At 38.9% G+C, this 26,095-nt stretch overlaps 1 long non-coding RNA gene across 1 annotated transcript; it reads right to left on the reverse strand.

Annotated features, from left to right (window-relative positions):
* Positions 1-1,162: 1,162 nt before the first annotated feature.
* On the reverse strand, positions 1,163-26,095 carry LOC139703292 (uncharacterized). The gene is made up of 4 exons (XR_011705692.1): positions 26,049-26,095; positions 25,450-25,592; positions 16,384-16,526; positions 1,163-1,376 (listed from the first exon to the last, which is right to left on the reverse strand). It is a non-coding gene; the product is annotated as an uncharacterized lncRNA (long non-coding RNA).

A 26,095-nucleotide genomic window follows, 5' to 3' on the forward strand; every position in this document is an offset into this window, starting at 1 on the left:
TTAATATCATTTTGAATGTCAATGGTCTAAGTACACCAAGTAAAAGACAGATTATCTGAAGGGATCAAAAATTCAATCACCAAGTGTATTCTTGTGGAGAGTGGTGACAGAGAATGGGAGAGCAGTGACTGTGATTGAGGGTCTCTGATGACTTCATGGCTGTGGCATGCCTGTTGCCTGGGAATGTTTCTGTGCAAGGGTACAGGATGCCCAACTGCTATGGTGACACCCCAGCTGAAAATGCTCTGTTTAAAAGTCTTATCGCCTTCCACCTTGATCTCAGACACATAGCCCCCAGGAATAGAGGAATTAAACAGGGAGTAATCATATGTGTCATCAATTACACTCCCAGGTACACACCCAAGATAAATGGAAACCCATGTCTATATATAAACTGGCACAGGAATATATGTAGCATCATCATCATGCACAACAGCCAAAAAGTGGAAATAACCCATGTGTTTCCCCTCCTGATGAATGGGTAAATAAAACAGAGTACTCTGTTTTTCATTAAATAAAAGAAATAATGATGTACCAGGGATCAACCATGAAAACAGGTGAAGAATTCAAATGCAAAAGACCAAATAATGTGAAATGTATGGAATAGGCAAATCCAGTGACACAAACATACGTTTCCTGGGTCTGAGATTAGGATCAGGATTTAGCTGCTCTGAGCACGATGCCACATTTTAGGGTTATGGAAATATTTAAAACTTAGTTGCTGAACTCTATAAATATACTAGAAACCATCAAGCTGTAATATTAAAATGAGTAAATGGGTAATTGTATTATTCCAAATTATATTGCAAGAAAGCTTTGAAAAATACTACATTGTTCTGAGATTCCATTGTATCACAATAACACTCAAACTTAGCTCTTCGCAAGTTGTTTAATGCACATCTATTTGATAATACTATGGCTGTATCCTACCCTGATGACTCTATGTTCTGTGTAACTCCAAGCAATGACTGTCCCCTCTGCCCGCACCACCCATACTCCCTTGGGTTGCTCATCTGTATAAAAGCCAATTTACACCTCATCACTTCCACCTGCAGCACTGGTTTGATAGTGGGTTCACTACAGGGTCCAAGGCCTGTCCTCTGTGACAAACTATCAGCATTGTTACTTTTCTTACTCCTCTGTAGCCTTGGGCAGTCCAAGAAGCACCACCTTTACGACTGTCAGGATGACAGTACTTATTAGAGGGCTCCAAAGGTGCATACCCTTTGTACCAACATTTTCTCTTTCAGAAGTCGATCTTCAGGATAGAATGAAGGATGTTGATAAGGCTCAGGTTATAAGGATGCCATGCTGAGAATTCCCTTCCTTCACTTCTGGACCTGAATGTAGGAAGGGAGGCCAAATAGGATCCAAATCTATGAAGAAGCAAAAAGAATACAGAAATGTGGTTGTCACCATATGTGTGCATGCACAAATACCCAGTGTCACTTCCTCAGGCACACACACTCTCTCATAATCACTCTCTCTCTCTCTCTCTCTCTCTCTCTCACACACACACACACACACACACACCACATACTCCTATAGAAACCAAGCTCTGTTATCATATGATACTTTTACAAGACAGTTTGCTAGGCTCAAATATAACCTATTTATCTCACCTGGCAAAGGGTTGACAACAGGGACTATAAAAACACTCTAAGTGACACAGGGTTGTGAATATTATTTTACATACATAGAATTCCAGATGGTAGCAAAAACAAGTCAGAATGACAATGATATAAGATCCTTTCACTATCACGTTAGCAATGATTCCCATTGTCTCTCATGTGTGGAGACATAGGTACTTTTATGCTTCACTGTTAGGAATATAAATGAGTAAGAGCACTTAGAAGTCCTTATGTCAACAGAAATGCTTACAAACATATTTGCATAAGCATATATGTATTACGTGGTGTGTGTATGTACATATATTGTGATAATAGGGTGTTTGGTACACTATCATTTGTCATTGGAAAACTATAAAAGGTTCTAAATTTTCATTACTTTGATCCTAATTTAGTTTTGATGTATCCACACAGTGAAAACCCGAATCAGGGGGGAAAAGCCTGAAATTTTGTTGAAAATTAAAAATGCAATCAGAAACATATTCTCCTGGAATGATGCCCATATTAATTAAGGGGAAATCTGCTTTCCAAAGATTGTAATTACTGTGAATACTTTTTTGGTTTGTATGTCTCCAGCAATTATCCAGAAGTTTCAAAGTATAAAAGTAAGATTTATTTGGTCATCTCACATAGAGCTTTCTCTTCCCAATGATAAACTTCATTTTCTGTGCGAATGTCCTCAGTATACCTACACACTGGCAATGTCCCCTTTTATACACAAGCTTCCAGAAAGTTTTGTAGGATAGACTTGGTCAGAGTCCTTCCCTCCCACTTTCCTGCTCAGCTGTTTTCAAGTTGCAGTTCAAGATTCTGTCACAAGGTGGAACCAACACACCTGCATTATCAAAAGTCTTTACAAAGAGGTGGCTGAAAGGAGCAAAAGAAGAAAAACTCACTTAAAACCCAGTTTGTGAACCTATAAACACAATGATTCTAATTCTTAAAAAAAGTGAATCCATGAAAGAATATCGTAAAAACTGTACCATGAAATGTCAGGTAGCTCCAGTGTGCCTTGGAGTCACCAGTGGGCAAGGGGCAAAGAAAGGCAAGAGGGAGGTAACTGAGATGATGGGGTCACTAAAGCAGGGTCTGGGCTCTGTCCAGTGTTCTAGAAAGGGGATGACTAAGAGGTGGTGGGAGAAGGTCTGGGAGAAGTGTACAGGGGTGGAGTAATGGATGGCAAGGTCTATATTCTCTGGGAGGGACCCCTCTGCAGTACACACACCTCCACTTACACTGAAGGGGAAGAGATAAATCAATGAATGACATGTAGATTTGGGGTTAAGAGCAAATGGAACTGCTTTGATATACACATGAAGCTCCTAAACAGAACAAGTATCATATTCAACCATTTTGGGTCATTTATTAGTCCACAAAATATATACCTTTTCATTAAAATATACATAGGCATAGTGTCAATGCCACCTCTTGGCCAGAGTGAAGTAGCTGGAAAGGAGGAATGCAGACTCTGAACTTGACTGTATCACAACTGTAGAGTTGTTTTGGAATATATTTTTTACCTCTATCTCCAAGATTTTCCTGGAATACAATAAAGCACATTTTCTGGGATATCTCATTCTCAGATTGAATGTCAGTTCTGGTGTGAACTAAAGATAAAGCTGTTAAGTGTGAGCTCTACTTGAGGTATTAGAGATAGAGGAGCTAAGGTGCACACACAGAGCCAATCCCATTTCTCTATTTATCTCATTTTCTCTATGAAATTAAATCCAATGAATATTTTTCCAAAGAATGGAATATATGTACCACTGACTTTTGTCAATCTTTTACACGTTTTGTTTTACATTTTTTATTCAATTACCTTTATTTTTAAAAATATTTATTTTTAGTTGTAGTTGGACACAACACCTTTATTTTTGTTTATTTTTATGTGGTGCTGAGGATCAAACCCAGGGCCTCACACGGGCTAGGGGAATGCTCTACCACTGAGCCACAATACCAGCCCTACCTTTAATTTTGAATACAAAATTTCAAACAATACATAGAAGCATTTATTAACACTAATTAAACTACATCTCTCACTGGTCTCACACCTATCCCTTGACCCAAAGGGGTCTGTTGTCAATAAAATGGTACATGCTCTGTAGATGTGTCCCCATTGGTTAGATGTACATGATCATACAAACATAACAGCATTTTCCAAAAGTGAAGTCACAGTAATCATCTTCATTTTCACCTTGCCTTTTACAGTTAATGTCCTCTGAGTTTTTAAAGAAATAAGTTTGAATTAATTCTTCTGATTTTGGCATATTTTAAGGTTTATTGTTCAAATATGGTTTATATGAATTTTCTGTTGAATTTACATACTAATTTTTGTCACTGTACTTCAGAAACCATGGATCCTAACTGATATCCTTAATGCAGGCTGTAAATAATTTCCCCCAAATTTCGTACATTTCTTGGTGTACTTTTTAAATTTAGAATTTAGATTTACTATTATTTTTAATAATAGCATTTGTGACTTTAAAACTTAACAAATCAAAAAATTGTTTTCAATGAATAACCAGGAGCATGGAAGGGTATTTCTATCAACTTAGATCATTTAAAATGCAGGAATCATGAAGACAACAATAGGAAAATATGTTGAGTAATTTAGAATGGGCTGCTGACAGGAAAATGAGAAAGATGTCTCCCTAATTTACATCAACTCCCCTAAATTGAATGCCCTAATCTGAATAATGATTATAATAATGGGTAGCATGATTAAAGAAGATTGTATATAAGTTATATTGATTTAAATAGTTCAGTACAAGAGCCGCCCCCCACCCCCCTCGCCTGCCAGGTAGGGGAAGGGTGACCACCGACAGAAAAGGCCCAGTGGCCCAGGGCGGGACAGAGCTTCCAATCACTCCTGCAAGGTAGGCGGGCCTGCGACCCACCGGCAGAAGAGGAGCAGCCGCCTGCTGAGAGGCTGAGCCGCCCCCTCCCCCTGCGCCAGCATAGTAGAGGGAACTGGGACCAAAGACAGAGCAGGCCCAGCGGCCTGCTGAGGGGCAGAGCCGCCCCCCACCCCCCTCGCCTGCCAGGTAGGGGAAGGGTGACCACCGACAGAAAAGGCCCAGTGGCCCAGGGCGGGACAGAGCTTCCAATCACTCCTGCAAGGTAGGCGGGCCTGCGACCCACCGGCAGAAGAGGAGCAGTCGCCTGCTGAGAGGCTGAGCCGCCCCCTCCCCCTGCGCCGGCATAGTAGAGAGAACTGGGACCAAACACAGAGCAGGCCCAGCAGCCTGCTGAGGGGCAGAGCCGCCCCCCACCCCCCTCGCCTGCCAGGTAGGGGAAGGGTGACCACTGACAGAAAAGGCCCAGTGGCCCAGGGTGGGACAGAGCTTCCAATCACTCCTGCAAGGTAGGCGGGCCTGCGACCCACTGGCAGAAGAGGAGCAGCCGCCTGCTGAGAGGCTGAGCCGCCCCCTCCCCCTGCGCTGGCATAGTAGACGGAACTGGGACCAATCACAGAGCAGGCCCAGCGGCCTGCTGAGGGGCAGAGCCGCCCCCCACCCCCCTCGCCTGCCAGGTAGGGGAAGGGTGACCACCGACAGAAAAGGCCCAGTGGCCCGCGGCGGGACAGAGCTTCCAATCACTCCTGCAAGGTAGGCGGGCCTGAGACCCACTGGCAGAAGAGGAGCAGCCGCCTGCTGAGAGGCTGAGCCGCCCCCTCCCCCTGCGCCGGCATAGTAGAGGGAACTGGGACCAAACACAGAGCAGGCCCAGCGGCCTGCTGAGGGGCAGAGCCGCCCCCCACCCCCCTCGCCTGCCAGGTAGGGGAAGGGTGACCACCGACAGAAAAGGCCCAGTGGCCCGCGGCGGGACAGAGCTTCCAATCACTCCTGCAAGGTAGGCGGGCCTGCGACCCACCGGCAGAAGAGGAGCAGCGGCCTGCTGAGAGGCAGAGCCGCCCCCTCCCCCCCGCGCCTGCAAGGTAATCGGAACTGAGACCATCATCAGAACAGGTCAGACCTGCAACCGAGAGACAGAACAGGCCCAGTGGCCTGAGGAAGGGTAGAGCCGCCCCCCCCCCACGCCTGCAAAGTAGGCGGACCTGCGACCCACTGGCAGTACAGCCCCAGAGGCCTGCAGAGGGGCAGTGCCGCTGCCTGCGCCTGCAAAGTAGGCAGAACGGCGACCACCGACAGAACAAGCCTAGCGGCCCGCAGAGGGACAGAGCCGCCGCCCGCGCCTGCAAGGACGGCGGACCTGCTACCGACTGGCAGAGCAGGCCCAGCGGCCTGCCGGCGTGGTAGGCACATTGCCCCAATTGGCGGAGGGGCAGAGCCGCCGCCCGTGCCTGCGAGGGAGACTTTGCAACTATACAAGACCAATATAAATATATAGGGGGAAAATTCAATAGCACAACAGTTTCACCAAGAAGAAAGGAACGCAAACAGTATGAAGAGACAAGGAAAGAAAGGACCACAAGCATTGCAGGTCAACTCAACTTTAGAAGAGGTAATAGCTGCAGCTGATGGAATGTCAGATAAAGAATTCAGGATATACATGCTTCAGATGATCTGGAGTCTCAAGGAAGACATCAGACAGCAAAATCAGACAATGAAAGATCACTTCAACAATGAATTACATAAACAAATCCAAGAAGCAAAAGATCAACTATACAGGGAAATAGAGGTTATAAAAAACAAACAAACAGAAATCCTAGAAATGCAGGAAGCAATAAGCCAACTTAAAAACTCAATTGACAATACTACCAGCAGAGTAGAACACTTAGAAGACAGAACATCAGACAATGAAGATAAAGTATTTCAACTTGAAAAGAACATAGACAGCTCAGCAAGACTGTTAAGAAACCATGAGCAGAACATCCAAGAAATATGGGATAACATCAAGAGACCAAATTTAAGAGTCATTGGGATACAGGAAGGAACAGAGTTTCAAACCAAAGGAATGAGCAATCTATTCAATGAAATAATTCGAGAAAACTTCCCAGACTTGAAGAATGAGACAGAACCCCAAATCCTAGAAGCCTACAGGACGCCGAATGTGCAAAATCATAAGAGACCCACACCTAGACACATTATAATGAAGATGCCCAACATACAGAACAAGGAGAGAATTTTAAAAGCTACAAGAGAAAGGAAACAGGTCACATTTAGGGGTAAGCCAATCAGGATAACAGCTGATCTTTCAACACAGACTCTGAAAGCTAGAAGATCCTGGAATAACATATTTCAAACACTGAAAGAAAATGGGTTCCAACCAAGAATTGTGTTTCCAGTGAAATTAAGCTTCAGGATGGAAGATGAAATTAAAACCTTCCACGATAAACAAAAGTTAAAAGAATTTGCAGCTAGAAAACCATTTCTTCAAAACATCCTTGGCAAAACATTACAGGAAGAGGAAATGGAAAATAACAATGAAAACCAACAGTGGGAGGTAGGACACTAAAGGGGGGAAAATAATCAAAGTGGAAAACAAACCATGTTTAGTAACATAAATAAACAAATATGGCTGGAAGAACAACCCATATCTCAATAATAACCCTAAATGTTAATGGCTTAAACTCACCAATCAAGAGACACAGGCTAGTAGAATGGATCACAAAACAAGACCCAACAATATGCTGCCTACAGGAGACGCATTTGATAGGAAAAGACATACATAGGCTGAAGGTGAAAGGTTGGGAAAAATCATATCACTCATATGGACTTCGGAAACAAGCAGGAGTATCCATACTCATATCAAATAAAATAGATTTTAAGCCAAAGTTAATCAAAAGGGATAAAGAGGGACACTACATACTGCTCAAGGGAACCATACACCAACAAGACATAACAATCATAAATATATATGCCCCAAACAATGGTGCAGCTATGTTCATCAAAAAAACTCTTCTCAAGTTCAAGAGTCTAATAGACCACCATACAATAATCATGGGAGACTTCAACACACCTCTCTCACCACTGGACAGATCTTCCAAACAAAAGTTGAATAAGGAAACTATAGAACTCAATAACACAATTAATAACCTAGACTTAATTGACATATATAGAATATACCACCCAACATCAAACAGTTACACTTTTTTCTCAGCAGCACATGGATCCTTCTCAAAAATAGATCATATATTATGTCACAGGGAAACTCTTAGACAATACAAAGGAGTAGAGATAATACCATGCATCCTATCTGATCATAATGGAATGGAACTGAAAATCAACGATAAAAGAAGGAAGGAAAAAGAATATATCACTTGGAGAATGAACAATAGGTTACTGAATGATCAATGGGTTATAGAAGACATCAAGGAGGAAATTAAAAAATTCTTAGAGATTAATGAAAACACAGACACAACATATCGGAATCTATGGGACACATTGAAAGCAGTTCTAAGAGGAAAATTCATTGCTTGGAGTTCATTCCTTAAAAAAAGAAAAAACCAACAAATAAATGATCTCATACTTCATCTCAAAATCCTAGAAAAAGAAGAGCAAAACAACAGCAAAAGAAGTAGAAGGCAAGAAATAATTAAAATCAGAGCTGAAATCAATGAAATCGAAACAAAAGAAACAATTGAAAAAATTGACAAAACTAAAAGTTGGTTCTTTGAAAAAATAAACAAAATCGACAGACCCTTAGCCATGCTAGCGAAGAGAAGAAGAGAGAGAACTCAAATCACTAACATACGGGATGAAAGAGGCAATATCACAACAGACACTTCAGAAATACAGAAGATAATCAAAAATTATTTTGAATCCTTATACTCCAATAAATTAGAAGATAGTGAAGGCATAGATAAATTTCTTAAGTCATATGATCTGCCCAGATTGAGTCAGGAGGATATAGACAACCTAAACAGACCAATATCAATTGAGGAAATAGAAGAAACCATCAAAAGACTACCAACTAAGAAAAGCCCAGGACCGGATGGGTATACAGCAGAGTTTTACAAAACCTTTAAAGAGGAACTAATACCAATACTTTTCAAGCTACTTCGGGAAATAGAAAAAGAGGGAGAACTTCCAAATTCATTCTACGAGGCCAACATCACCCTGATACCTAAACCAGACAAAGACACTTCAAAGAAAGAAAACTACAGACCAATATCTCTAATGAACTTGGATGCAAAAATCCTCAATAAAATTCTGGCCACTCGGATACAAAGGCACATCAAAAAAATTGTGCACCATGATCAAGTAGGATTCATCCCTGGGATGCAAGGCTGGTTCAATATAAGGAAATCAATAAATGTTATTCACCACATCAATAGACTTAAAAATAAGAACCATATGATCATCTCGATAGATGCGGAAAAAGCATTCGACAAAGTACAGCATCCCTTTATGTTCAAAACTCTAGAAAAACTAGGGATAACAGGAACATACCTCAATATTGTAAAAGCAATCTATGCTAAGCCTCAGGCTAGCATCATTCTGAATGGAGAAAAATTGAAGGCATTCCCTCTAAAATCTGGAACAAGACAGGGATGCCCTCTCTCACCACTTCTGTTCAACATAGTTCTCGAAACACTGGCCAGAGCAATTAGACAGACAAAAGAAATTAAAGGCATCAAAATAGGAAAAGAAGAACTTAAATTATCACTATTTGCAGATGACATGATTCTATACCTAGCAGACCCAAAAGGCTCTACAAAGAAACTATTAGAGCTAATAAATGAATTCAGCAAAGTGGCAGGATATAAAATCAACACGCATAAATCAAAGGCATTCCTGTATATCAGCGACAAACCCTCTGAAATGGAAATGAGGACAACCACTCCATTCACAATATCTTCAAAAAAAATAAAATACTTAGGAATCAACCTAACAAAAGAGGTGAAAGACTTATACAATGAAAACTACAGAACCCTAAAGAGAGAAATAGAAGAAGATCTTAGAAGATGGAAAAATATACCCTGTTCATGGATAGGCAGAACTAACATCATCAAAATGGCGATATTACCAAAAGTTCTCTATAGGTTTAATGCAATGCCAATCAAAATCCCAACGGCATTTCTTGTAGAAATAGAGAAAGCAATCATGAAATTCATATGGAAAAATAAAAGACCCAGAATAGCAAAAACAATGCTAAGCAGGAAGTGTGAATCAGGCGGTATAGCGATACCAGACTTCAAACTATATTACAGAGCAATAGTAACAAAAACAGCATGGTACTGGTACCAAAACAGGCGGGTGGACCAATGGTACAGAATAGAGGACACAGAAACCAATCCACAAAACTACAACTATCTTATATTTGATAAAGGGTCTAAAAGCATGCAATGGAGGAAGGATAGCATCTTCAACAAATGGTGCTGGGAAAACTGGAAATCCATATGCAACAAAATGAAACTGAATCCCTTTCTCTCGCCATGCACAAAAGTTAATTCAAAATGGATCAAGGAGCTTGATATCAAATCAGAGACGCGCCGTCTGATAGAAGAAAAAGTTGGCTACGATCTACAGTCGGTGGGGTCGGGCTCCAAATTCCTCAATAGGACACCCATAGCACAAAAGTTAATAACTAGAATCAACAAATGGGACTTACTCAAACTAAAAAGTTTTTTCTCAGCAAAAGATACAATAAGAGAGGTAAATAGAGAGCCTACAACCTGGGAACAAATCTTTACTCCTCACACTTCAGATAGAGCCCTAATATCCAGAGTATACAAAGAGCTCAAAAAATTAGACAATAAGAGAACAAACAACCCAATCAACAAATGGGCCAAGGACCTGAACAGACACTTCTCAGAGGAGGACATACAGTCAATCAACAAGTACATGAAAAAATGCTCACCATCTCTAGCAGTCAGAGAAATGCAAATCAAAACCACCCTAAGATACCATCTCACTCCAGTTAGATTGGCAGCCATTATGAAGTCAAACAACAACAAGTGCTGGCGAGGATGTGGGGAAAAGGGTACACTTGTACATTGCTGGTGGGACTGCAAATTGGTGCAGCCAATTTGGAAAGCAGTATGGAGATTTCTTGGAAAGCTGGGAATGGAGCCACCATTTGACCCAGCTATTCCCCTTCTCGGTCTATTCCCTAAAGACCTAAAAAGAGCATGCTACAGGGACACTGCTACATCGATGTTCATAGCAGCACAATTCACAATAGCTAGACTGTGGAACCAACCTAGATGCCCTTCAATGGATGAATGGATAAAAAAAATGTGGCATTTATACACAATGGAGTATTACTCTGCATTAAAAAATGACAAAATCATAGAATTTACAGGGAAATGGATGGCATTAGAGCAGATTATGCTAAGTGAAGCTAGCCAATCCCTAAAAAACAAATGTCAAATGTCTTCTTTGATATAAGGAGAGTAGCTAAGAACAGAGTAGGGTCGAAGAGCATGAGAAGAAGATTAACATTAAACAGGGATGAGAGGTGGGAGGGAAAGGGAGAGAGAAGGGAAAATGCATGGAAATGGAAGGAGACCCTCAGAGGTATACAAAAGTACATACAAGAGGAAGTGAGGGGAAGGGGAAAAATAATACAAGGGGGACAAACGAATGTCAGTAAAGGGGGCAGAGAGAGAAGAGGGGAGGGGAGGGGAGGGGAGGGGAGGGGAGGGGGGATAGTAGAGGATAGGAAAGACAGCAGAATACAACAGACACTAGTATGGCAATATGTAAATCAATGGATGTGTAACTGATGTGATTCTGCAATCTGTATATGGGGTAAAAATGGGAGCTCATAACCCACTTGAATCAAATTGTGAAATATGATATATCAAGAACTATGTAATGTTTTGAACAGCCAACAATAAAAAAAAAAATAAAAAAATAAAAAAAAAATAAATAGTTCAGTACATACCACTTTCCACCCCTCAACTCACCTGTCCCAAGACCTAAGCTTCTGCCTGTCCCTGCTCTTTACTTCAGGTATCAGCCACCTCATGTGACCCTACAACCCATTTCTACCGGCACAAAAGGCTTTCTTCTTTCTCCATCACCAAGTGGGCTTGAAGAGTGGAGCTCTAGGGATGAGAATATCAGGGGAGTATAATCTGACTATGTCTCAAGCCCTGGAAGCCCATCTTCTAACAAAGAGGCCACCCAGTGTCTTCTAGGGAGGGTAAGGGATGAGACTGAATTCTAACCCTGCTACTGTGATTTAGGCTTTTTGAGCCTTGGCTTGGTCATTTGTGAAATGGGACTGACCATGCCATCCTTACAGAGGTGACTGAGGGTAACTCAGAAAAACTGTCCAAAGAATACAGCATGGAGTAGGTCTCAAGCTTGGGACACCACAGTAGGGGCTGGCTGAGCCTGAGGACTAAGGCAGGCATTGGGCAACCCAGATACTCATTGTTTCTCCTAATGAGAACACAGATAGCTAGACAAAGGACACAGATCTCTCTCTGATGGGCCTTGAGTTCAATGTTTTTTTTTAAATAGTTTTTTTTTTTTTATTTGTAGATGGACACAATATCTTTATTTCATTTATTTTTATGGAGTACTGAGGATCAAACCCAGTGTCTCATGCGTGCTAGGGAAGCACTCCAACACTGAGCCATAACCCCAGCCAGAGTTTTAGAGACAGAAGTTCTTCTACATTCTTGGGTGTTTCATGATCTGATAAGAGTTTTCCACATCACACCTCTGAGCAAACTCAAATCCAGTTCCCCATGCTGTGAAGACAGGAGCGTCTGTGATATGATCTGCTGAGTTCAGTGAAAAGTCACACTCACTAGCCTGTCCTCACTGTGCTTCATTTCTATGTTGAAGTGGAATTAAAATAGTTCCACTTGTGAGTTGTGGTGAGAGTCAAAGGGGCAACTGACAGCAGTGTTGAGCACTGAGAAAGTCACATTAAAAATTGTATTGCTTTTATTTCTTTTTATAAAGCACCATGGATAGAACCTAGGGCCAAATGGATGCTAGGGAATCACTCTACCAGTGAGCTGTATCTTTACTGTCATTTTTCTTAGTATGTGCATTTTATGATTGGCATGGATTGCTCTCCATAATATGTACATCAAAAAATTATCTTGCTGTAAGTAGGATATTATGTAATTTCTATTCTTAAATATGGATGCATTTGCAGAATAAAATTTCTAAAAAACTATAACAAAGTTTGTCTATAAGGAACAGAAATTTAAGGAGTTTTTGATGATGTTATTCCTTTTGTGTATTTTCCACTTTTATCTACAACAAAAACACCAAGGTTTTGGAAGTGGGAAAAAATCAGAACAATATTTCCAGCCTTTCCTATAGAAAGTAGTGCAACATAGAAATGGGTACAGCTGTAAGCCAAGGGAACAAGGTAATAGGTCTCTGAAATAATGTGTGCACTTATCCAAATGACAGCTCCAACAGAACAGTTGCAAACAAATTACAGATTTAGGCTTTCAGGCAAAGGGCAAGCATGTCTCCCAAACAAATTTTACTTTCAGGCAGATGATGTCTCCACTTCCCAGACTTTTAATGAAGGTCATGAGATGAAAATAATTTTACAACATGTGTCTTTCCTTATTCTCCTAAATCAGCCTTAGTGGGAAGCTATCTGTTTACCCACTAGTTAGGCAAGCAGAGACTGAAACAGGGGAGTGGCAGAGTGAGGGACAGCATGAAATCTCCTTGCACTCAGCATCACAGCTTCCAGAGGGCAGATCCAATTAGCCCAGAGCCTCAGAAGTAATCAAAACACATGGTGACTAAAGGACTTTTGACCTTCCTTCTGCAAGTAAAAATAATGAAAGGAAAATATACATATGCTATGCATTTGTGATGTAAAATCAGATCAAGTTCTGAATAGAATGCATCCCCACAGCAACCATGGGGTTTGGATCTGGACACATTATGTGTCCAGATTTAAAAAAAAAAAAAACAAAACAATAGTTGCCACTTAAACTGGAATGATCCAGATTAGTTCCAGATGTATAGGCCAGGCCTAGATGAACACAGTGAGAAAGACAAAATTAGGCCTGAAAAAATGGAAGAGGTTTCATGGCAGGACACAATGAGACATTGTTCCAGGTGAGTTAGCTCTAGGGAAACCCTAAATCTTTGGACACATCAGGAGAATAAAGGGATTGATTTAATGTTTATTTACATATATAAATTATCAAAATATTACAATTATACCTGATGAACATACAGAATTACTATTGTCTATTAAGCAAATTAAAATAAATGAAGAAATAAATATATTGAAAGTGTATTTGGCAGAATTTTAGCGCTCCCTAGAGCATATAACCCGGGAAAGTTACTTGCAGATATATACATATATAATAAAACTACAAAGAAAATTCCTAAAAATGAAAAACCCTAGGCTGGTGTGGTGGTACATGCCTGTTATCCCAGCAGTTCTGGAGGCTGAGACATGAGAATAGTGAAAAAAGCCAGTCTCAGCAATGGTGAGGTGCTTAGCAACTCAGTAGGGCCCTGTCTCTAAATAAAATTCAAAATAAGGCTGGGAATGTGGCTCAGTGGCTGAGTGCCCCTGAGTTCAATCCCCAGTACCCCTCCAAAAAAAAAAGAAAAGAAAAAACCCCAATGCTGTAGAGGACCTAATTCTGGGCAAGAAAGAGGATAACATACCCAGAGGACATTCCACCATGTATTTCAGCTGCACATGTAATACTTTATATGTTAACATGAGGATGTAAGAGTTTGTTATACTCTAAAATTTTTGTGTACCTAAAATATTTCCAAACAACTATTATTTCCACAAACTTTAATTCTGATTTTTAAAGTTTCCATATTAATTTAAGTTTGTTGAAAACATAGCCAATTCCAGATATAAATAATTAATCAACAACCTGATTACTCATTAATTTTGAAAAATACATCATTGTATGCATTTCCTCCCATTTATTATCCTTGCAGATGTATTTACTGTGTAGGACTATATATAAATTTCATCTCTCTGGAGACTAAATATTTGCTAAAAATTCTGAATCTGATAATTAAATATGCAAAATCTTCTTCTCACTTTATATGATTATGAATCCCATTCCCAAAACACTGAAAAACATATTTTTTTCTGTGTAAGGGCTGAGGCCAGTATACGGGAAATAACTCTCTGGCCTTGTATACAAGGATGCATTTGGTATTTATGAACAGGCCTCCTGATTTCAGTCTCTTGTCCAGTAGAGGCACCTTCACACTCTGTTGTTCTATTCTGTCTCCTATCCAGGACTCCATGGGAGGCTGTTATTCCAATGGGAAAATAGCAGGCAAAAGAAGACTATAAGAAAGGATATTGAATACAAAGTAATGAGGGAATGATTTGCTTTTACCTCTACTCCATGATCAGGTAATTTGTTCTACAAAGAGAAAGTATAGTTCTTCCATCATATAAATATGTAAATATTTAATTTCTTGCTGCTTGGTGTCAAATTGATATACTGGAGCTGTCCATGGTAAAGTCTTGTTGTTTGTAGAAAGAAGATGATGTATGCCAATACATACATTTGGTGCAGTACTGTGGGTTAGGGACTGTCCCCAGAGATTCTCATTGCTCACGTTCTCCTCACAACAGCTCCATGAGGTATGAATCAAGGTGCCCACTTAACACTTGGCCCAGGTCTGGCTCCCAAAGAGTTACATGATAATATAAGGTGGTTACAAAAATGTCTAAGCAGAAACAGGAATGGGGATCTATTAGTAATAGCACTTGATTATTTAACTCAGCCTGATCACCAATGACATAAATTTGTATTTGAAAAGTTACTGCAAATTGACATATTTTTGAAAATTTAATATGTACATATATTACCTTTTATTGAAATTATATGTTGTTTTCTTTGGCCTTCTCTCTATTCATTACTAATAGTTATTTTCCATAATCAGAATATTAAGCAATTTTGTTAAGATTGGGGTGGGCTTGTGGCTTAGTTGTAGAGCACTTTGCTGGAATGTGTAAGATACTAGATTTAATACTCAGTACCACAAAATTTAAAGTATCCCCTAAAATGAACAATACTTTTTTAGTACCTCATTAAAGCAAAGAGAAAAAAAAAATAGATGAGCTGGGACTGTGTGCTATAGCTCAGTGGTAAAGCACATGCTTAGCATACATGAGGGCCTGGGTTCTGTCCATGGTACCACAAAATAAAATAGATGATCTACTAAAAGTCATAGTAAAATTCAGTATTGTTTTTATGTGTGTATAAACAATAGGATAGAATAGAGCCAAAATGACCAAATATATCGACCATATAAAAATGTTAAGTTGATATAATTTACCTATTAAAAGAAAAAGACTTTCAGATTGCCTATTGAAGTAAAATTCAAAAGTGCTGATTTTCAAAATATATACCTTAAAAAAGGCATTTAAATTCCATATTAAGCCAAGAGGGACTTAGCAGGGACAGAGGCAGGAGGATCACAAGTTCAAGACCAGACATGGCAATTACAAAAGGTAGTGGTAGTGCTGGAGTTGGGGCTCAGTGGTAGAGTGCTTGCTTAGCATGTGTGAGGACCTGGGTTTGATCCTCAGTGTCACATATAAATAAATAAAACAAAAGATTCATTGATAACTAAAAAAATATTTAAAACAAGGCAATGGTACAGGGAATTTATTGATGATGCTACTATAAAGAGCTGGGCACACAGGCATTCACCACTTTACAGGGCACCAATTACCCATGGAATGTGAGATATCCTAGCATATAGGGCAAACATTTTCCCCACATTCTCACTAGCATGTAATGGTTGCCAGGATCAAATTCTGGTCCTTCTTATCTCCAAACACATGCCCAACCACTGTTTCCATATTTATTGCCCTTCTATGTTACACTAGATGCCAACAAAGAAAAAAGACTCACCAAAGAAGGTTCTGTGCTCCACTGATGTTGTAGTATAGGGATGCAGATTTGATGACTCCCATTGTCATTTAGCCAATGCCTTACTGTTCATTCTACTGGACTATTTCAGAAGTGCAGTAGGAAACTGCCACATTTGTGTCCAACTGGATGGAAAGTAAGAAGAGAGGAAAACACAGGGAAGAAAGGAAATGATGAGGTGGGACCAATACTTCTTTTGGGTACATTCCCAGATGCTGCCTCAAATCTTCTATGTTATGGGACAGAGGAAACAGAGTGGGCTGGCAGTGACATATATATCAAGATCCCACCACATACCAGACATTCTGTGGGGCTTTCTTTTTCTTTTTCTTATTACAGTAAGTCTGTGAAGAAAGCACTCTTGGACCCATTTGACAGACTAACAAGCTCAGATTCACAGAAGATATGCCCATTTCCAAGGTGGAACATCAACCCTTCACCTTCTACTGAGCCCAACAAGCTGACCTCATGTAGATAACAGTTTTCTAGTGTTTCAGGGCTGACAGTGAGAAACTCACTCAATATGAAGGCTAAGTTATATCATGCCCTCTTGATTATCACCCTCCTTTTATTAATGGAGATGATGGTGAAGATGAATTCCTGCCCTGTGGTCAAGAGGCCTGGGTGTGGGTGCCACATGGGTTTTCTCATTTCTGACATACTGAACTGAACCAGGAAGCTGCATAAGCTGTTGGCATTTGGAAAAGAAGACTGAATCTCATTTTAATACTAGTAATTCTAGCCAGGATTAGTAATTATCCCCATTACTTGAATCAGGCAACAGAAATAAAAAGTTAGGTAACTTGACTTAAAACTTGCTGACTTAAGGAAGCAACCTTAAAATAAATGTTCCAGGACTCAAAATCTGAAATGATTAAAAGACTAAACTTTTTCACCTTCGAAATCTGAGCTGACATAGACATTTGATATATGAGGCATTGGTATTCACTGGAATTTGGCTGTTCTCTTGAAGACCATGTGCTGAAAGACTTTTAAAATATTAACTATAATTACAAAATATAGGTAAAGTATAAAACAGTATGAAAATGGGAGAAACTATTTCTAACCTATATTCAATCATGTGTTTTTGTTCTTGATGTGTGGAATATTCTTAAATAATCCACATGAAAACAAAATGAAATCCCAAATACTTACCAACACACCAAAAAGAAACAGTCAATCAGGCAAGTCAAAAAATGTAATGTCAAACAGGGTCCCATTATAGAAAAGAATACGTTTATGAACATAGGTTTATGGATATGTACATGTGATTAAATACAAGTTATTTTATTACAAACTGAGAAAATCTTGAGAATGGGCATGAATAAATTGATGGACATTCTTTTCTTATTCAGGATGATGAAAAGATAGGGAATGAAGGGAGATACAAAATAATTTCAACTTCTAACATACATTTCAATTATGTTTGATACGTCTTGTGCATGTGCAAGCCCATGTGTGTGTAGGCATTTGTGGTGTACTGGGAATGAAAACAGGGCCTCACATATTGCCCTGGTTTTCATGTCTTAAATGACAAAAAGAATTAAACAGTAGTGTGACAAAGTGATTGTGATAAAGTTTCGTAAATAAGAAAATCTGTAAACTCAGTCAAAAAGTTCATGGTATAGAAACACATTTATGGGTGAAGAATCATGCCTATGTACATGGGAAATGCCTATGTAATTCAATAACTATAATCACATGTTTTCACCATCCTGAGGGTGGAGATACCAGCAAACAACAGAAAACCCCACCTATTGGATGAGAAGGGAAGCAGGAAAGATACTGAATTCTAACAAAAGCATCCTTATATTTTCCTTCAAGAATTTCTTTTCTTTTTTCTTCTCTCTCTCTTCTCCTGCCCTCACATCCACAAAATTTGTGAATCAAAGTACTTTTTGTGATTTAGGCTACTGAGGACTGGAACGTCTTAATAGTATATGACAGTTGTGTTGTATATTCTTTTATCTCTTGTTTTAACATTTTTAAATTTTTCTTAATTTTTATGTTTGTTTTTTGTACTCTATTATCTTCCCACTTACTTGTCTCCCCAAAATCACTTTCTTTCTTTTCTCCTGCTACTAGCCAACTACTTTAGATTCCTCTTCATTATTCCTAAAATCTAATAACTCTATATCCTCACCTCCTACCTCCTTAACAGCTCATCCTACACCCACAGTTCTCTCTTTGTTCACCATAAAAAACTGTAGACCCTTTTGCAAACCTACTATTTATATTGTAGATAATAATTGAACTCACCATTTCTATATATTGTGACAAAACCATAAACATCTTAATAACACCTATTTGGTTTAAGGCTGTAAATACTAGTAGTGGTAATAAAAACTGGTACAACAACTGCAGTTTGGCAGCTTCTTACCATGTTAATCTTATATCTATGTTATGATCCAGATATTGAACTCCTAAGTATTTAACTAGTGAAAGAAAGCATCAGATTTTCATGAAAAGATTTATTCACAAATGATCATAAGACCTTTATTTACAAGCACCCCACATTGGAAACAACCCCGAATCCAACAACAGGTGAATGGATAAAACAAACTATTCTATAGCCATATAATGGATTATATGTTACAACAAAGAAGAATGAGCCATTGATATATGCAACAAAATGAATAAATCCCAAAATAAATAGGGTGAATGAAAATGTCAAATCAAACACCTTTGAGATTGTTTTTCATCGAAGTCTTAGTACATTGAACCTACACTGTAGTAAAAGATGTGGTGTGTCTACTTAGAGACACTGCGTAGGAGGAGTAGGCATACCAGGTTCTAGAGAACTAAAAATGTTGTGTCCTGGGGAATGATAATATTTAGTTCTATCTCGTTATTTTAGGAGATATAGCAGGATACTATAATAGAGTAAATTGTATGGTATTGTTATTTTTGAAAACACTAAATTCTTATATCTTGTAGGCACCTGGCTACTTAAGTTGTTAAATATATATGAAATTAAAAATTCTCAATCATACTCATCACATTTTGTCTATTCAACTGCCTCAGAGAGCTAGTGACAACTGTGTTGGGCAAATATAGATACAGAATATTTCCATCTCTGTAGAAACTCTATTGGACTAATGTACAATATACTATTCTTACCTATGAAATAGAAGAAAACTCATATAAACATTATACTTTCTTATATTTTTAAAATTCTAAGGTTAAAATAATAAGTCAATGATGCAGATTCTCTTAAAAATATTATATTTACTAAATCTGTGTGATGAATAGAAGAAGAACTATCAAGCAACCAAACAGTCATGAGTAACTCTACAACCCAGATTGAATCCTCTAAAATCATGTCCTAGTAAAAGGAACCAGGGTTCCTTGGAGACATATCTGATTGCAGGTCTGGATTATGACTGTACCTCACAAGAGAAACAGGCAAAAATTTTGAATAGACACTCTGCTAAAGAAGATATACAAGTGCCAAGTATGTAAAAACATCTCAACATCATTAATCATTAGGAAAAGGGAAGAGAAAACTACAATGAGATATTAGTACATTCCCATGAGGATGGCCAGAATTGAGAAGACTGACTATACCAAGCACTGATAGGATTGTGGAGGATGCAACTCTTCATACACTGCTGGTGGCCATGGAAAAGGGTGTAGCCATGGCAGACAGTTTGGCAGTTTCTTACCGTGCTAATTTCTTTTTTTTTTAGTTGTAGTTGGACACAATACCTTCATTTTATTTATTTATTTTTATGTGGTGCTGACAATCAAACCCAGTGCCCCACACATGCTAGGCGAGGGCTCAACCCCAGTCCTACCATGCTAATCTTATATCTAAAATATGATTAGTCAGATACTCCTAAATATTTGCCCTAGGGGGGGAAAACATGAAATAACTTATTCAAAAGTGCTGATAGCAATTTTATTTACAAGAGCCATAAATTGGAAAACAAACAAATATCCAACAATAGGGGAATGTATAAAACATTTTGGGATAGCCACATACTGGAATACTATTTGGCAATTAAAAAGAATGAATAGGCTGGGAGTATAGCTCAGAGATGGAGCACTTGCCTAACAAACACAAGACCCTGATTCAATCCCCACCAGTACAAAAAAATTGAGTTGATAATGAACTATTGATAAATACAATAAAATGGATGAATCTACAAATAAACAGCATGAATGAAAGAAGCCAAATCAAAAAACACAAACACCTCTATGATTACATTTAAATAAATTTCTTGGACATGAAACCTAATCTATAGCAACAGAAGTGCTGCGCTTGCCTGGACATAGGGCATTAGTGTGGTATGAAAGCTAGCTACTACAGAACTGAAAATGTTATGTCTTGGAAAATAATAAGAATAATATTGAGGTCTACCTGGTTACTTAAGTGACCATAGGTGGCATTATTATAAGAGAGCAAATATATAGTATTATTTTTGAAAATAGCGAATTCTTATATGTGACATTTTAACTAACACTTTATAACTTCCTGACTTCTTTTAAAAACTCAATATAGACCTGGTGGGGTGGCAGACACCTGTACTCCCAAAGACTCAGGTAGTTCAGACAGGAGGATTACAAGTTCCAAGCCAGCCTCCATAACTTAGTGAGGTCCTATGCAACTTAGTGAGACCCTGTCTCAAAATAAAATAACTAAAAATGGCTGGGGATGTGGCTCAGTGATAAGGTGCCCTTGGGTTAAATCTCAAGTACCAATGGACAAAAACGTGGTGACCATGAAAGAATACATGGTCACATTACAATCTCAAATTGCAAGGAAGACTATCCATAGTTCAATCTCAATCTGAGAGAGTCTTGGGATCACTATTATATAATTAGGTGTTATCACTGAGGGTCCCAGCAATCCCAGGGATGAGAATTCTTGATCCACTTTTACATGGAAAGTAGATACAGGACACCACAGTCACTAGCCTCACATCTCCTTCCCTTACCAAACAACAAAGCACCAAGTTCCAAAACCACCGGAAGGAAGCACTGACTCAGTGACCAATGTCACGGGTACAACTAGGTAGTGATTGTAACAACTAGAAGGTACAGTGGGCTTTTTACCAGGACCTTTTCCTTCACTTTTTCTCATCTCTGATCCTCTAAGTAAAATTCAAAAAGGAATAAGAAGTGGCCTAAACTCATACAGACATTTATGATCGGTCAGTAACCATACAGGACATCATGCTGACTGCGGCCAGTAGTGATTGTAACAACTAGAAGGTACAGTGGGCTTTTTACCAGGACCTTTTCCTTCACTTTTTCTCATCTCTGATCCTCTAAGTAAAATTCAAAAAGGAATAAGAAGTGGCCTAAACTCATACAGACATTTATGATCGGTCAGTAACCATACAGGACATCATGCTGACTGCGGCCAGAAGGGTCCCTACATCTCTTTCCCTCTCGAATAAGTGGGTCACAGGAACAAGGTGAATTAGGTCTGAGATCCCTTTATCTCCCCACACCCTAGACCTGACTCCAAGAACCAATGGGCAGGACACTGTTCTTTTCACCAGAGCAAGTCGGTTTCCTTTAAAATGTCAGCACTCTCACCATGATTGCCACAATGACATAAGTTTTCTACGGAAACTGTGATTCCCAGGTTGGTTGGTCCTCAGCACCAGAAATGCCTTTGCTCGGTCCTCCTCTTTGTCTCCTGCCATTTTCTGACAGCAAAACACTTTTACTCTTCAGGCAGCTAAGAAAGTCTACTAATTAGAGGAACTAAGCTTAGATTCGGTCAATGGGAAGAACTCTTGCCCAGCTTAGTGGAAAAAAGAATGTCCCTGTCATCAACCACACCGTCATTATCAGAAATGCACAGACCCAACAGATAGAAGATTGGTAAGATCATAGTAGAATTCAACAGCACCACCAACTGACTGGCTATCATTGATATCTACCTGTAGAATTCAGATGGTTCTTAAATTATAATGGTTTGACCTCTGAACTGACCAGCTGATGGTCCAAAAGCATACCCATACCATTGTTTTGGTTTTTTTAACTTTCAGTATAGTATTCATTAAATTACATGAGGTATTAAATACCTTATTATAAAAACAGTTCAATATTCAATGGTTTGTGGAACTGTAGGCTAATATAAGTGCACTGCAAACTTTTAAGATAGCTAGACAAAGCCAGGAATGGTGGTGCATGTGTGTAAACCCAGTGACTAGAGAGGCTGAGGCAGGAGAATTGGAAGTTGAGACCAGCCTCAGAAACTTAGCAAGACCCTAAGCAACTTAGGAAAAAACCTGTCTCAAAATAAAAAAATAAAAGGTGTTTGGGATGTAGTTCAGTCATTAAGCACCACTTGGTATAATCCTCCATACCAAAAAAAAAAAAAAATAGCTAGACAATATTATGATCAGTAATTTAGGTATATTAAATGCATCTTTGACTTCTGATATTTTCAACTTATGAATGGTTACTGTGATACAACTCCATCATAAATTGAAAACCACCTATACTTTATCCAAAAATAGCAGAATACACATTCTTCTCAAGTTCACAAGGAACATTCACTGAGACAGACCACATCCGGGGCCATAACAAATTCATATTGTGGTGATGATTGTACAAAATGGTGATTGTACATTTTAAAATGGTTAAAATGATGAATTTTATGTTATATGTATTTTCTCTCAATTCTTAAAGCATGTAAAAACTGAAGGAAGTGGTGATAGTAGCCAAGATGTGAACAAACTCCGAGCATAAAATCCCCTCATTGTACCATTTTCCTGGAATCACAGGAAACTGGGTAAAAAAGTATTGTTTTTTCCAATGCAAGCCAAGTATGATGCAACAAATTCAGGTTGTAAATTATACTGTTTTGTGGGGCTGGAGTCATAGTTCAGTGGTAGAGTTCTTGACTAGCCATTAGGTTCAATCCTCAGCACCACATAAAAATAAATAAATAAATGAAAGGTACTGTGTCTGGGGCTGGGGCTGGGCTCAGTTGTAGAGTGCTCACTTAGCACATGTGAGGGTTCAATCCACAACACCACATAAAAATAAATAGATAAAATAAAGGTATTGTATCTAACTACAACTAAAAAAATATTTTTAAAAAGGTACTATGTCCATCTACAACTAAAAAATATTTTAAAAAATATATTGTTGTGAATTCTAACCACTCCCTAAAATCTGAAAACTGTATCTGAAATAGAGAGCAAAAATTTCTGCTGGAGACCACTACCACTAATTCTATACAGAATGATCTATTTATTAAATTCTTTAGTAAGTAGGATACAAATTTGTATTGTTAGTAACTAGAATGAAAGAAATTATATGTAAAGGTTTATGTTACATGGAATACCTCTATTAGTTTTATTTAAAGATGGACGCAGTATCTTTACTTTTTTATTTTATTTATATTTATGTGGTGCTGAGGATCAAACACAGTGCCTCACATATGCGAGGCAAGTACTCTACTGCTGAGCTATAACCCCAGCCCCAGAATACCTCTTTTTTAATTACCAAAATACATATATTCATGTGATTCCTATTAACTTACTCACATTTTCTTATTCTTGGTACTAAATATGTAGGTACACAACAAAAACAATCGAGGACCCAAGTCAATGCTATGGTTTCATTTTTATCACCATCAAAACCCAAAAGCTCACTTTACAACAGGGAAAAATAGTAATATTGCAATTGTTCCTTAGTTAGTCAGGACTGCTATCACAGAATACCATAACTGGTTGGCTTAAATAACAAATATTCATTTCTAATTGTTCTGGAGATGGGATGGTTGGAGATTAAGGTGTAGGCAGGATTTTTTATCTACCAGAGGCCCTTGTCCTAGTCTGCATAGACTATCTTCTTGCAGCATCCTCACGTGGCTGAGAGAGATGTTTCACATTTCTGTTCTTATAAGGCTACCCTCATGACCTCATTTAAACCTAATTACCCTGTTAAGGTCATACGTCCAAATAATACCACACTGGGCAGTAGGGATTCAACATATCAATTCAGGAGGAGGGGACAAATTCATTCTGTCTATAGATTATCCTATTTGGGGAAAGTTTAATAAATCCAAATTGTTATATTTATTTGTAAAGTATTATATTCCTATATTTGTAGATAAACTTATTAAATACTTTTCTTTCAGTGTATATAAAATGGATATTTAGGTGCTTCACAAAAGAACTGGCAATCTCCGTTTCCCTTACAAGTCTTCCTCCAGTGGATAGTATGTGTTGAATACTCAAAAAAATCCTGTCCTAAGTATTGAGAAATAATGCTTCTGCTGTTTCATATATTCATGGCTAAAATAATTTTAAAAACTAAAACAAATCTGTAAGCTGAATAAAACAAGCCAGATCATAGGAGTACAATTCTATTTAAATGATTATATTTAAATGAAATTATAAGAAATCAAAACTGATCTGTTAACAAGATAAGTGATTGCTTGGTGAGGGGAGGATATTCTGAAAATGTGATTTTCTGGGATATAATGATTTAAGAGCACCTGGTAATTTGACATAGTGACTCCCTTTAAAAAAGATGACCATATTCACATACTAGGTATCACTATATTAAGGCAAATACACAAGGAATTGTTATTTTAAAATCATTAAATTCTTATAAGGAACACTTTAAGCTAACTCTTTAAATATTTCAGGCTTAAAAATAATATTTAGACAGTGGATAAAACTGTAGCTACCCGGGAAGTATTCATGTTACAATTTCAAATTCCTAGAAGGATCTTTCTTGCAGTCAACTACATATTTCCACACTCACATGAGAGGTCCATGAGATTTGTTGATTATCATTAAGAGAGAATATATTTAAATGCGTGTTAAACAGCATGTTCCTTAGCTAAACTAGCCATTACTTTACGACAAGGAAAGGCATTTCAAAGATGGGTCTCAACTATTACTATAAAGCATAGTACTTGCTGAAGGCAAATTCTACCTGCTGAACCTCTTCAAGGAAGAGATTAAAATAGCTTCTCTACCGTATGGCTATTTTGTGAACCTCATGTGTGCTATTTCGCCATGTACTCTTGTTCAGATCTATGAAATCATTTAAGACAGGTGTTATTACCAGAGATGGAAGTGTTGGGGGGCCTCCTGAGCACTGCTTGCTCTTCAGATCTGGAATAGAAGCTTCAGCAGCCATTATGACACACATCTTCAGAAACTGTCTTCTTCAGACACTTAATATGAGCTCAGTCACCAGAGGAAGAGCTGCCCAGGGGGAGAAAGAATCCAGAAATGACTATGCTTTATTGGAATAACTATATCTGTGGACCATGCTAGGCACTGAAATGAGCATTCGTGATCCCACAATAACCACAGAGCAATGGGGCTTATACGTGTGGTATCCCCGAAAGTTCTGCCAATCCCGTGGTTAAGCATTCTTGCCCCCATTTTACAGAGAAGCTGAGGGGAGGGCGCTTCCCTGTCTTACCCTCCCGCGCCCCGCCTTTACTGGGAAAGGAGGTCCAGGCCACCCTGGAGCAAGACATCATGCTGCCTGGGGCCAGGAGGGCCCCAAGTCTCTCTCCCTCTCCAGTCAGCAAAGGACCAAGTCCCAGAGCGGGAACGAGGCGACTTGGGCCAGGGATCCCTTCATCTCCCTACACCCCAGGGAGACTCAGCCCACACCAGGAGGAACCCACGCCCGCTTCGGAGAACCAAAACCTGTAAAGCTGGACGCTGCTCTTCTCAGGATAGCAGGTCGGTCTCCT

Source organism: Marmota flaviventris, chromosome X, assembly GCF_047511675.1.
Source record: "Marmota flaviventris isolate mMarFla1 chromosome X, mMarFla1.hap1, whole genome shotgun sequence".
Taxonomy (NCBI): Eukaryota; Metazoa; Chordata; class Mammalia; order Rodentia; family Sciuridae; genus Marmota; species Marmota flaviventris.